Genomic DNA, 14557 nt, shown 5'->3' with positions numbered 1-14557 from the left:
TTTGAAAGCCTTGGGAGATCATCTGGATTTTCCTTCCCTTCTTAAAGAAGCCCAACCTCCTCTTGACCATCCCTGCAGTCAGAACATGTTCGTTCACATTCTTGACACATTTGGGGCTCAGGAAACTAGAGCTATCTGGCATATTCAGGAAACAGGATCCTTAAAAGCAGATGTAAATCCTACTATGACCTCCCTACACCACCCAGTACCCTTTAAAACCTGAGCAATAATACTATTATTAAATATTATTATATATATTTAACTATACCTGAAGTGAAAGCGAAAGTATCTCAGTTGTGTCCAACTCTTTGCCACCCCAGGGACTATACAGTCCATGGAATTCTCAGGCCAGAATACTGGAGGCTTTCCCTTCTCCAGCAGATCTTCCCAACCCAGGGATCAAACCCAGGTCTCCCACATTGCAGGCATATTTTTTTGCCAGCTGAACCACAAGGTATAATTAAGTAATATTAAATATTATTGTCATTTAATAGTGATTATTAGTACTACTATTAGCCTATTTTTCAAAGTTTCCTTGGCAAGGGGCTTCTTATTCCCACCGCCATAGTCTGCAAATCACATGTTTTACCAAAAGGCAAAGGAATCTAACCAATTTTCACCAATTGGCCCAAGATTTGTATGCTGTAAATTAAATCTTAAACCCAGATTCATTTGTGTCCCAAACACAAAAACTATTCTAACTTCCACACCCTCCACTGCCACTCATTTTGCCACTGTTGACTTATACTGACTTCTTTCTCACACCACTTTGCCCCAACTCCCAACACCTATTCTCTCCTTTCCATGGAAAATCGTTAGTATATTGGGATAGTCATGGCCCAAGGGTTTACAGGAAGACCCAATTTATTTTGCTGGGACATTGTATGCATGTTTGAGGGGTTTGGTCCACTGGAGAAGGGAATGGCAAACCACTTCAGTATTCTTGCCTTGGGAACTGCATGAACAGTATGAAAAGGCAAAAAGATAGGATACTGAAAGATGAACTCCCCAGGTCAGTAGGTGCCCAATACGCTACTGGAGATCAGTGGGGAAATAACTCCAGAAAGAATGAAGGGATGGAGCCAAAGCAAAAACAACACCCAGTTGCGGATGGGACTGGTGATAGAAGCAACATTCGATGCTATAAACAAAATATTACATAGGAACATGGAATGTTAGGTCCATGAATCAGGGTAAATTGCAAGTGTTCAAACAGGAAATGGCAAGAGTGAACATCAACATTCTAGGAATCAGCGAACTGAAATGGACTGGAATGGGGGAATTTAACTCAGATGACCAATATATCTACTACTGTGGGCAAGAATCCTTTAAAAGAAATGGAGTGGCCATCATAGTCAACAAAAGAGTCTGAAAAGCAGTACTTGGATGCAATCTCAAAAAGGAACAGAGATCATTCTGTCTGAACAGAGATATTCCAAGGCAAACCATTCAATATTATGGTAATCCATGTCTATGCCCCAACCAGTAATGCTGAAGAAGCTGAACAGTTCTCTGAAGACCTACAAGACCTTCCAGAACTAACAGCCCCAAAATATGCCCTTTTCACTATAGGGGACTGGAATGCAAAAGTAGGAAATCAAGAAACACCTGGAATAACAGGCAAATTTGGCCTTGGAATACAGAATGTAGAAGGGCAAAGGCTAATAGAGTTCTGCCAAGAGAATGCACTGGTCATAGCAAACACCCTCTTCCAACAACACAAGAGAAGACTCTACACATGGGCATCAACAGATGACTGCACTGAAATCAGATTGATTTCTTTGCAGCCAAAGTGGAGAAGCTCTATACAATCAGCAAAAAACAAGACCAGGAGTGGACTGTGGCTCATATCATGAACTCCTTATTACCTAATTCAGACTGAAATTAAAGAAAGTAGGGAAAACCACTAGACCATTCAGGTATGACCTAAATCAAATCCCTTATGATTATACAGAGGAAGTGAGAAATAGACTTAAGGGACTAGATCTGATAGACAGAGTGCCTGATGAACTATGGACAGAGGTTCGTGACATTGTACAGGAAACAGGAATCAAGACCATCCCCAAGAAAAATAAATGTAAAAAAGCAAAATGGGCTGTCTGAGGAGGCCTTACAAATAGCTCTGAAAAGAAGGGAAGTGAAAAGCAAAGGAGAAAAGGAAAGATATACCCATTTGAATGCAGAGTTCCAAAGAATAGCAAGGAGAGATAAAGCCTTCCTCAGTGATCACTGCAAAGAAATAGAGGAAAACCACAGAATGGGAAAGACTAGAGATCTCTTCAAGTAAATTAGAGACACCAAGGGAACATTTCATGCAAAGATGGGCTCAATAAAGGACAGAAATGGTAGGGACCTAACAGAAGCAGAAGATATTAAGAAGACGTGGCAAGAATACACACAAGAACTGTACAAAAAGATCTTCATGACCCAGATAATCATGATGGTGTGATCACTGACCTAGAGCCAGACATCCTGGAATGTGAAGTCAAGTGGGCCTTAGGAACCATCACTACAAACAAAGCTAGTGGAGGTGATGGAATTCCAGTTGAGTTATTTCAAATCCTGAAAGATGTTGCTGTGAAAGTGCTGCACTCAATATGCCAGCAAATTTGGAAAACTCAACAGTGGCCACAGGACTGGAAAAGGTCAGTTTTCATTCCAATCCCAAAGAAAGGCAATGCCAAAGAATGTTCAAACTACCACACAATTGCAGTCATCTCACATGCTAGTAAAGTAATGCTCAAAATTCTCCATGCCAGGCTTCAGCAATACGTGAGTCATGAACTTCCAGATGTTCAAGCTGGTTTTAGAAAAGGCAGAGGAACCAGAGATCAAATAGCCAACATCCACTGGATCATGGAAAAAGCAAGAGAGTTCCAGAAAAACATCTATTTCTGCTTTATTGACTATGCCAAAGCCTTTGACTGTGTGGATCACAATAAACTGTGAAATTCTGAAAGAGATAGGAATACCAGATCACCTGAACTGCCTCTTGAGAAACAGTGAGACCTGGACGTGGAACAACAAACTATTTCCAAATAGGAAAAGGAGTACATCAAGGCTGTACATTGTCACCCTGCTTATTTAACTTATATGCAGAGTACATCATGAGAAACTCTGGGCTGGAGGAAGCACAAGCTGGCTCAAGATTGCCAGGAGAAATATCAGTAACCTCAGATATGCAGATGACACCACCCTTATGGCAGAAATTGAAGAAGAACTAAAGAGTCTCTTGATGAAAGTGAAAGAGGAGAGTGAAAAAGTGGGCTTAAAGCTCAACATTCAGAAAACTAAGATCATGGCATTGCATCCCATCACTTCATGGGAAATAGATAGGGAAACAGTGGCTGACTTTATTTTTTTGGGCTCCAAAATCACTGCAGATGGTGATTGCAGCCATGAAATTAAAAGACGCTTACTCTTTGGAAGGAAAGTTATGACCAACCTAGACAGCATATTGAAAATCAGAGACATTACTTTGCCAACAAAGGTCCGTCTAGTCAAGGCTATGGTTTTTCCAGTGGTCATATATGGATGTGAGAGTTGGAGTATAAAGAAAACTGAGCACTGAAGAATTGATGCTTTGGAACTGTGGTGTTGGAAAAGACTTTTGAGAGTCCCTTGGACTGCAGGGATATCCAACCAGTCCATCCTACTGGAGATCAGTCCTGGGTGTTCATCAGAAGGACTGATGCTGAAACTGAAACTCCAATACTTTGGTCACCTGATTCGAAGAGCTGACTAATTTGAGAAGACCCTGTTGCTGGGAAAGATTGAGGAAAGAAGGAGAAGGGAACGACCGAGGATGAGATGGTTGGGTAGCATCACTGACTCAATGAACATGGGTTTGGGTGTATGCTGGGAGTTGGTGATGCACAGGGAGGCCTGGCATGCTGCAGTTTCTGGGGTCACAAAGAGTCGGACACGACTGAGTGAATGAACTGAACTGAAGCTGATAAATGCATGCATGATGAGATGAAATGAGTTGAATGACTCCACACTGTAGGACTACTATTGACTTTCGGATGATACTTCAGTAGGTGCATCATCTGTTTCTGGTGATCCTGGAATATTAACCTGTGGTTATGTCCATGGGTCAATGTCAGGAACAGATGATATTAATGGTTGGGGCTCCCAGGTAGGATGGAAAGAACGACTTGCAATTTGACACTTATGAATTATTTCTGGAATTTTCTATTTCATATTTTCAGACCACAGTTGACTGAGGGACACTGAAATTGTGGATAAGGTAAGGGAGTACTGTAATTTTAATATGAATATTGTTGGCCTAAAGTGTGATCACAATGAAAGCTATTTTCAAGTGCCTTGGGCTTCCATGGTGACTCAGTTGCTAAAGAATCTGCCTGCAATGCAGGAGATAAGGGTTCGATCCCTGGGTTGAGAATATCTGCTGGAGAAGGAAATGGCAACCCATTCCAGTATTCTTGCCTGAAAAATCCAATGGACATAGGAGCCTGGCAGGCAGCAGTCCATGGGGTCGCAAGAATAGGACACGACTTGGTGATCGAACCACAACACATGCCCTTATTATCTCCTGATGGAGACAATGGGAGATCACTTTTGTTGTTCACTGAAATTCGGGCATTACTTTGAAGAAGTTAAATGTGAAGTGTTTGTGAAGAAGCTTTCAAAACAAGTCAGAATATTCTCTTTTATTCTGCTTCTGATATGAAAACACATGTCCTACTGCAGCCTCCGTTAGTCAAGGTCTGTGGGAGACGATGATGAAGTTCCCATGCCAATCTATATGAAATGAAAAACAAAGAAAATTCTGATGAAAATTAATTTGTATCCTACATGTAATCTGGAATGATAGCAACAATAAATTATATAGCACAATGGAAAGAGAGCAAATTCTAAAAAAAAGAAGAAGAAGAAGAAGGGTCAGGTTGAATTTTAAATTGAGAATAAGTGTCAGGGTATGAGTCGCTGTAAAGACTTTTGAGTCATCTTTATATAAAAACAGTTATCTCCTTAAAAAACAATTGATAACTTTCAAGGATAAACAGGAAAAAAGGCTTAGCAGGCCTAATTTAGTAAATATTGTCATTGAAAGCAGTGAAGACATCAAATTTAGATATATCTTTTAAAGCTGCAGTCTACAGAGAAGAAAAGTCAAACCCTAGTACATCATACTGTTGGAAATATGTAAAATAAGATTTAAAGTTGGTGGAAAATACACTTAGGAAAAAGCAGGATGAGTGGTTGGTAATTTTTCTCATATTACATGTCTGATCTGTGTATATAATCACTAAGATACAATTGATTAGAGTAATTAAATACCAACACGTTTTTTTTTTTAAACAAATAATTTGCTTAGAATGGCACAAAACCATTATTACATACATATATTAGGGAGAAGGGCTTAATGGCTCTTTTTATATTTTTATTGCAGAAAATGCATAACACAGGAAGGAGATTTTCCTCTAGTTAATGATAATTTTAAAGACATGCTCTAGAATGGAAAATGATATTTCAGTGTAAAAGCCCCTGGACTATCAACTCTGTGGCAACAAAGAAGACTTTCCTACAAAATTAAAGACACTGCACCTTAATTCTAAGATTTATTCTATGATTTGTTCATACAGAAAATATGGAATCTAAAAAACATTTCCATATATTTATTCACTGTTGAAAAACATTCTAAAAATGTGATCACTATTTTATGTATGCATCAGCGTACATCTCTTCAAGTGGAAGGTGTTTTTAAGTACAGTAAGTACAGAGGTGGGATGACTTTGGAAGAAAAGATGCATTTAGATTTTTTTAAAAAATAATAAATGATTTTTATGTTATTCACTAAATGATTATTTTCAGAGAATCCAAGTTCTACAATGTAAGATAATTTCCTTCAGTTTACATCTCAGTTGTATGGTCAATACCCGGAGTAACCTGAACTGATCTATTCAAATCATTTAGCTTTCAAAGGTTTTCATTTAAGAAAAAAAATATTTGCAGTTATTTAAACTTCAGTTCCCTGGGATTTCTTTGGAAGGAATGATGCTAAAGCTGAAACTCCAGTATTTTGGCCACCTCATGCAAAGAGTTGACTCATTGGAAAATACTTTGATGCTGGGAGGGATTGGGGGCAGGAGGAAAAGGGGACAACAGAGGATGAGATGGCTGGATGACATCACTGACTTGATGGACGTGAGTCTCAGTGAACTCCGGCAGTTGGTGATGGACAGGGAGGCCTGGCGTGCTGCGATTCATGGGGTCTCAAAGAGTCGGACACGACTGAGCCACTGATCTGATCTGATGCAAATTCAGGATTTACATATAATCTACTTTAATTACGCATGTCTGACCTTTTAATTCACGTGATTCCTAATAAATTTTCATTAGAGACACAACACTTAGCTGAGTTTTATTTATTTGAGCTATTTAGCTGTATGGAACAAAGCATAGACAAAGATGAATTTGAACATGTAAAAAATGTGGTGTGTGCTGTTTTTAGTCACTCAGTCATGTCCGACTCTTTGCGACCCTATGAACTGTAGCTTGCCAGGCTCCTCTGTCCATGGGGATTCTCCAGGCAATAATACTGGAGTGGGTTGCCATGTCCTCCTCCAGGGGATCTTCCCAACACGGAGGTAGAACACAGGTCTCCCACATTGCAGGTGGATTCCTTACCATTTGAACAACCAGGGAAGCTCATCTAAAAACTAATAGAGTAGCAATAAAGCATGAAATTAAAAGACGCTTACTCCTTGGAAGGAAAGTTATGAGGAATCTAGATAGCATATTTAAAAGCAGAGACATTACTTTGCCAACAAAGGTCCGTCTAGTCAAGGCTATGGTTTTTCCAGTGATCATGTATGGATGTGAGAGTTGGACTCTGAAGAAAGCTGAGCACCAAAGAATTGATGCTTTTGAACTGTAGTGTTGGAGAAGACTCTTGAGAGTCCCTTGGACTGCAATGAGATCCAACCAGTCCATTCTGAAGGAGATCAGCCCTGGGATTTCTTTAAAAAAAATGATGCTAAAGCTGAAACTCCAGTACTTTGGCCACCTCATGCGAAGAGTTGACTCATTGGAAAAGACTCTTATGCTGGGAGGGATTGGGGGCAGGAGGAGAAGGGGATGACAGAGGATGAGATGGCTGGATGGCATCACTGATTCAATGGACGTGAGTTTGAGTGAACTCTGGGAATTGGTGATGGACAGGGAGGCCTGGCGTGCTGAGATTCATGAGGTCGCAAAGAGTCGGACATCACTGAGCGACTGAACTGAACTGAACTAAATAAGGCTGATTTGCATTTACTGAACTTTGTGGCAAAGGCTCTGCTAAGAGCATCACATCAACCATCAACTATGTGGCAACCTTTTTTAGCCATCACAAAAACTGCTATTATGCCCTCATTGGTGGTGGTATAGTCACTAAGTCAAGTCCAACTCTTGCAACACCATGGACTGCCCAGGCTCCTCTCTCCAATAGGATTTCCTAGGCAAGAATACTGGAAAGGGTTGCCATTTTCTTCTCCAAGGGATCTTCTCAACCCAGGGATCAGACCCGAGTCTCCTGCATTGCAAGCAGATTCTTTACCAACTGTGCCATCAGGGAAGCACTTAATTCCCTCTTTGGAGATCTGTAAGCTGGTTTGGTTCAGTGAGGTAATGATGTTTGACATCAGTAGTGTCAACACATTTTATTCTAGATGCTGAGTTTTGTGCTTCATCACAGTCATTTCATACCTATAGCTTATATCACTATTCTGTAAGAACCTTTGCAAATAACCATACATTTAATACCTCCCTCATGTAGAGATATGAAAACAGCTTATGAATTAAGCTAAAGTTTCTTTCTATACACATCTCTTTATAAATGAGAAAACCTTTCCAAGAATTCTCACCAACTTACCTAAATTTCATTGGCAACAAAGGTATACTGCTAAGTCGCTTCAGTCACATCCAACTCTGTGCAACCCCATAGATGGCAGCCCACCTGGCTCCCCCATCCCTGGGATTCTCCAGGTAAGAACACTGGAGTGGGTTGCCATTTCCTTCTCCAATGCATGAAAGTGAAAAGTGAAAGTGAAGTCGCTCAGTCGTGTCTGATTCCTAGCAAGCCCATGGACTGGAGCCCACCAGGCTCCTCTGTCCATGGGATTTTCCAGGCAAGAGTACTAGAGTGGGTTGCCATTGCCTTCTCCGACAAAGGTATTCTAGCCAATGCTAATACTTGTGCTAATACATGGTCCACTTATATGTTCTCAAATATCCACAGTAAAATAAACTCAGTATTTCCATTAGAAAATAATTTCTAGCTTTGTAGTATTTAATATTGCTGCCTAATCAAAGAGAACTGTACATCCTCTTTTACTGTTGTCTTATTTTTATTTTTTAAATTAAAAAAAAATTGGAGTTTAGCTGACTTAAAATGTTGCATTGATTCCTTCTATACAGTAAAGTTATATCCACTCTTTTAAAAATTATTCTGCCATATATGTCATTATAGAGTGTTTAAAAGAGTTATATGTATTTTAAAAAGTCTAGCTTCAACAGGTAGTTTTTTGGTTATTGATAAGAATGTAAGAATGATGGTAGATAATGTCATATTGTGTTTTTTTTTAGGTTTATGATTATCTCTATATTTTTGTGTACATAAGTATATCTATATGTATTTCTGATTTATGAGTAGCTGTAAAAACAAATATTATGTATATAACCTAATATGGTCATTGGTTATGGCATTTATGCTTGCTGTACATACATTAACCTCAATAGTGAGAGTTGATGAGTGACTTGGGACAAATTATTAAACACTAAAGTCCATGTATTTCTACTTTTCCTAAGTAGTGAATATATTACAGTTCTACATAGTTTTATATTTATATGTAATCCTACACTGCTATGATCAAAATATAACAAAAGTGCTTATGAAATTATAACACAGATTATCTGTAAACACTGATTTCTATTCTCTGACTAAGAGTAGGTAGCGAAAAATCATATGACAGCACATCAGCTTCAAGGTGATGTGCACATGTTCTAGGTGAACCGCAGTATAATCTCAAATCGCATCTCGTGTCTCATGAAATACTAGTCCCAAATATTTTTAATATATGTTTTTAAAAATAAAAATTTAATGATTACTTTTTAAACAAATAAGATGAGAAATTCTCCGGTTAAACAGTCAGGTACTTCTCCTCATCACAGGCATTCTCAGAACCTTTAATATACAAAACCATTTTGTGAAGGAAAATAGACTGGCAGCATTTTCAAAACTTATTTTCCCTTAGGAACCTTTTTGGTTCCTAAACAAAATGAAATGTTTGTTAGATCTATGTCCTATAGAACACATTTTTATAAATGTTACTATAGTAATGGTACCAGTGTAAAAATGATTTTCTTTTCTCTTCAGAATGTATCTGCCAGTGGGTGCTGGATCAGGGTTAAATAACTGCTTAAAATCATTTCATGCAATGAAGCTAGTTAGAAGGAGCAGTATATTACTTCTGAATGTTAAATAAGTCAGCTACCAAGAAGAAATGACTTCGTGACTTACCAACTTGAAAAATAGGCAGCTAATAATTATATCACATGACAGTCACCTAGTTTATATTGCCAGGGCAGAAAGATGTCTATTTGAAGAGGACATACATGTGGCCAATAAGCACATGAAAAGATGTTCAAAATCACTATTAGAGAAATGCACATCAAAACTACCATGAGATATCACCTCACACCAATCAGGATGGCTATCATCAAAAAAACCAACAAACAACAAATCCAGGAGAGGGTATGGAGAGAAGGTAATGATCATTTGAAGGGAATTAAGATTCTTTTATAGTAACCATGCATTTTATTGGAGACTGAAGTTGGTTTCTCAAGCACATTGAAACAATTGATCTCCCAGTAAGACTATTTAGGATCCTAATGTTTTGTGCAAAAACTGTGTTTAAACCAGTTATAATTTGTGATATTTAAAAGAAAGAGATTTGAGTGCTATAAGGAGAACTGTGATAAAAATGAAGGGGAAAAACTTGAAGAAAGTGAGATTAAATATAAATGTTAAAATGTCAGGTCTTAATAGTAGTGCATTTCTGATTCAAGGCTAATAAAAGTATGAATTTTAAGGTCAAGGAAATTTAGCAGAATGGAAAGTATAAAAGAGGTCAGCAGTTGGGAGACCAGTTGCTCCATTAAACTAGTGACTATATCACCTTGGTGACCCTCCAAATCAAGAGAATGAGAGCACGATTCTTCAGGAAATTACAGGAAAAAAGGGACCTCTGTTCTCTCCTTACACTTCTTATTATTACTACAAAAAGAAGGCTAAAGAACATATAAATGTAAGCAAAAAAGAAACACAGTTTTAAAATAAATCTAAAGATAAGAGGTAAGAAGTTATGGGGAGGCAAAAGAACTCCCTATTAAATAAAAAAAATGTGATTAGATAAAATACTCTAGGAATAATTGTTCTATGGACAAAAATATAGACAAAGAAACTCTTATCTCAATTGAGTTTCTGAAAAATCATATATGACATCACACCAGCTTCAAGGTCAATTCATTTTACATCAACAGAGTGGAAGAACCAATCATAAAAGGCTTTCCCCCAGTGGAGAAGTTATTCCTTTTACTTAGCTGTAAGAGGAAATCAAGGGAAATACAGAAGACAATAACTCCCATTTAACTTCATTGGCTTCATCCTCTTCAATGCTGTACTCCACCCATCATCTCGCCATGAGTCATGAACTGGAAAATAATATAAAACTTCCCAATTCAGTACAGTTATGTCACTCAGTCATGTCCAACTCTTTGCGATCCCATGGGTTGCAGCACACGAGGCCTCCCTGATCATCAACAACTCCCAGAGTTTACTCAAACTCATGTCCATTGAGTCAGTGATGCCATCTAACCATCTCATCCACTGTCATTCCCTTCTCATCTTGCCTTCGATCTTTCCCAGCATCAGGGTCTTTTCAAATGAGTCAGTTCTTCGCATCAGGTGGCCAAAGTATTGGAGTTTCAGCTTCAGCATCAGTCTTTCCAATGAATATTCAGGACTGATTTCCTTTAGGATGGACTGGTTGGATCTCCTTGCAGCCCAAGGGACTCTCATGGATCTTCTCCAACACCACAGTCCACAAGCATCAATTCTTCGGTGCTCAGCTTTCTTTATAGTCTAACTCTCACATCCATACATGACTACTGGAAAAACCATAGCTTTGACTAGATGGACCTTTGTTGGCAAAGTAATGTCTCTTCTTTTTAATATGCTGTCTAGGCTAGTCATAACTTTTCTCCCCAGGAGTAAATGGCTTTTAATTTCATGGCTGCAATCACCATCTGCAGTGATTCTGGAGTCCAAGAAAATAAAGTCTGTCAGTGTTTCCATTGTTTCCCCAACTATTTGCTATGAAGTGATAGGACTGGATGCTATGATATTAGTTTTCTGAATGTTGAGTTTTAAGCCAACATTTTCACTCTCTTTTTTCACTTTCATCAAGAGGCTCTTTAGTTCTTCGCTTTCTGCCATAAGTGTGGTGTCATCTGCATATTGAGGTTATTGATATTTCTCCCAGCAAACTTGATTCCAGCTTGTGCTTCATCCAGTCCAGCATTTCTCATGAGGTATTCTGCATACAAATTAAAAAAGCAGGGTGACAATATACAGCCTTGATGTACACCTTTCCTGATTTAGAACCAGTCTGTTGTTCCAAGTCCAGTTCTACCTGTTGCTTCTTGACCTGCATACAGATTTTTCAGGATGCAGGTCAGGTTGTCTGGTATTCCCATCTCTTTAAGAATTTTCCACTGTTTGCTGTGATCCACATAGTCAAAGGCTTTGGCATAGTCAATAAAGCATAAATAGATGTTTTTCTGGAACTCTCTTGCCTTTTTGATGATCCAATGGATCTTGGCAATTTGATGTCTGGTTCCTCTGCCTTTTCTAAAATCAGCTTGAACATCTGGAAGTTCTCATTTCATGTACAGTTGAAGCCTGGCTTGGATAATTTTGAGCATTACTTTGCTAGCATGTGAGATGAGTACAATTGTGAGGTAGTTTGAGCATTCTTTGGCATTGCCTTTCTTTGGGATTGGGATGAAAGGTTTATCTCTAAATGATTTGAGAGTTTTAATTTTTATCTAAAGAACTGATCCCAATCAGATTCTTTGGAAACAATCATTTAAAAAAAAAATATTGCCAATGTAAATATTGCGAAATTGGAATAAGAAGGGACAAAATTTATACAAAGAGAAAAGAGGCTTTAAAAAAAAAAGTATAAATTTATTTATTTTAATTGGAGGCTAATTATGTTACAATATTGTACTGGTTTTGCCATACATCAACAGGAATCCTCTAAGGGTGTACACTTGTTCCCCATCCTGAACCCCCCTCCCACCTCCCTCCCCATACCATCCCTCTGGGTCATCCCAGTGCACCAGCCCCGAGCATCCTGTATCATGCATAGAACCTGGACTGGCAATTCGTTTCACATATGATATAATACATGTTTCAATGCCATTCTCCCAAATCATCCCACCCTTGCCCTCTCCCACAGAGTCCAAAAGACTGTTCTATACATCTGTGTCCTTTTTGCTGTCTCTCATAAAGGGTTATCATTACTATCTTTGTAAATTCCATGTATGTGCATCAGTATACTGTATTGGTGTTTTTCTTTCTGGCTTACTTCACTCTGTATAATAGGCTTCAGTTTCATCCAACTCATAGAACTGATTCAAATGTATTCTTTATAGTGGCTGAGTAATACTCCATTGTGTATATGTACCACAGCTTTCTTATCCATTCGTCTGCAGATGGACACCTAGGTTTCTTCCATGTCCTGGCTATTATAAACAGTGCTGTGATGAACATTGGGGTACATGTGTCTCTTTCAATTCTGGTTTCCTCAGTGTGTATGCCCAGCAGTGGGATTGCTGGGTCATATGACAGTTCTACTTCCAGTAGTTTAAGGAAACTCCACATTATTCTCCATAGTGGCTATACTAGTTTGCATTCCCACCAACAGTGTAAGAAGGTTCCCTTTTTCCCACACCCTCTCCAGCATTTATTGCTTGTAGACTTTTGGATCGCAGCCATTCTGACTGGCGTGAAATGATACCTCATTGTGGTTTTGATTTGCATTTCTCTGATAATGAGTGATGTTGAGCATGTTTTCATGTGTTTGTTAGCCATCTGTATGTCTTCTTTGGAGAAATGTCTGTTTAGTTTTTTGGCCCAATTTTTGATTGGGTTGTTTATTTTTCTGGAATTGAGCTGCAGGAGTTGCTTGTCTATTTTTGAGATTAATTCTTTGTTGGTTGCTTCATTTGCTATTATTTTCTCCCATTCTGAAGGCTGTCTTTTCACCTTGTTTATAGTTTCCTTTGTTGTGCAGAAGCTTTTAATTGTAATTAGTCCCATTTATATATTTTTCCTTTTATTTCCAATATTCTGGGAGGTGGGTCATTGAGGATCCTGCTGTGATTTATGTTGGAGAGTGTTTTGCCTATGTTCTCCTCTAGGAGTTTTAAGACCACTTCTCCTCTGGTCTTACAGTTAGATCTTTAATCCATTTTGAGTTTATTTTTGTGTATGATGTTAGAAATTGTTCTAGTTTAATTCTTTTACAAATGGTTGACCAATTTTCCCATCACCACTTGTTAAAGAGATGGTCTTTTCTCCATTGTATATTCTTGCCTCCTTTGTCAAAGATAAGGTGTCCATAGGCACATGGATTTATCTCTGGCTTTTCTATTTTGTTCCACTGATCTATATTTCTGTCTTTGTGCCAGTACTATACTGTCTTGATGACTGTGGCTTTGTAGTAGAGCCTGAAGTCTGGCAGGTTGATTCCTCCAGTTCCATTCTTTTTTCTCAAGATTGCTTTGGCTATTAGAGGTTTTTTTTGTATTTCCATACAAATTGTGAAATTATTTGTTCTAGCTATGTGAAAAATACCATTGGTAGCTTGATAGGGATTGCATTGAATCTGTAGATTGCTTTGGGTAGTATATTCATTTTCACTACATTGATTCTTCCAATCCATGAACACAATACAATCCATGAACATATTTCTCCACCTATTAGTGTCCTCTTTGATTTCTTTCACCAGTGTTTTATAGTTTTCTATATATAGGTGTTTTGTTTCTTTAGGTAGATATATTCCTAAGTATTTTATTCTTTTTGCTGCAATGGTTAATGGAATTATTTCCTTAATTTCTCTTTCTATTTTCTCATTATTAGTGTATAGGAATGCAAGGGATTTCTGTGTGTTGATTTTATATCCTGCCACTTTACTATATGCATTGATTAGCTCTAGTAATTTTCTGGTAGAGTCAAATAAATAACCTAACTCTACACTGAATAATGCTAAAGCTGAAACTCCAGTACTTTGGCCACCTCATGTGAAGAGTTGACTGATTGGAAAAGACTCTGATGCTGGGAGGGATTGGGGACAGAAGGAGAAGTGGACAACAGAGGATGAGTTGGCTGGATGGCATCACCAACTCGATGAATGTGTTTGAGTGAACCCTGGGAGATGGTGATGGACAGGGAGGCCTGGCATGCTGTGATTTATGGGGT

This window comes from Bubalus kerabau, chromosome 5 (assembly GCF_029407905.1).
Source record: "Bubalus kerabau isolate K-KA32 ecotype Philippines breed swamp buffalo chromosome 5, PCC_UOA_SB_1v2, whole genome shotgun sequence".
NCBI lineage: Eukaryota > Metazoa > Chordata > Mammalia > Artiodactyla > Bovidae > Bubalus > Bubalus kerabau.
This window is presented reverse-complemented; position numbering follows the sequence as displayed.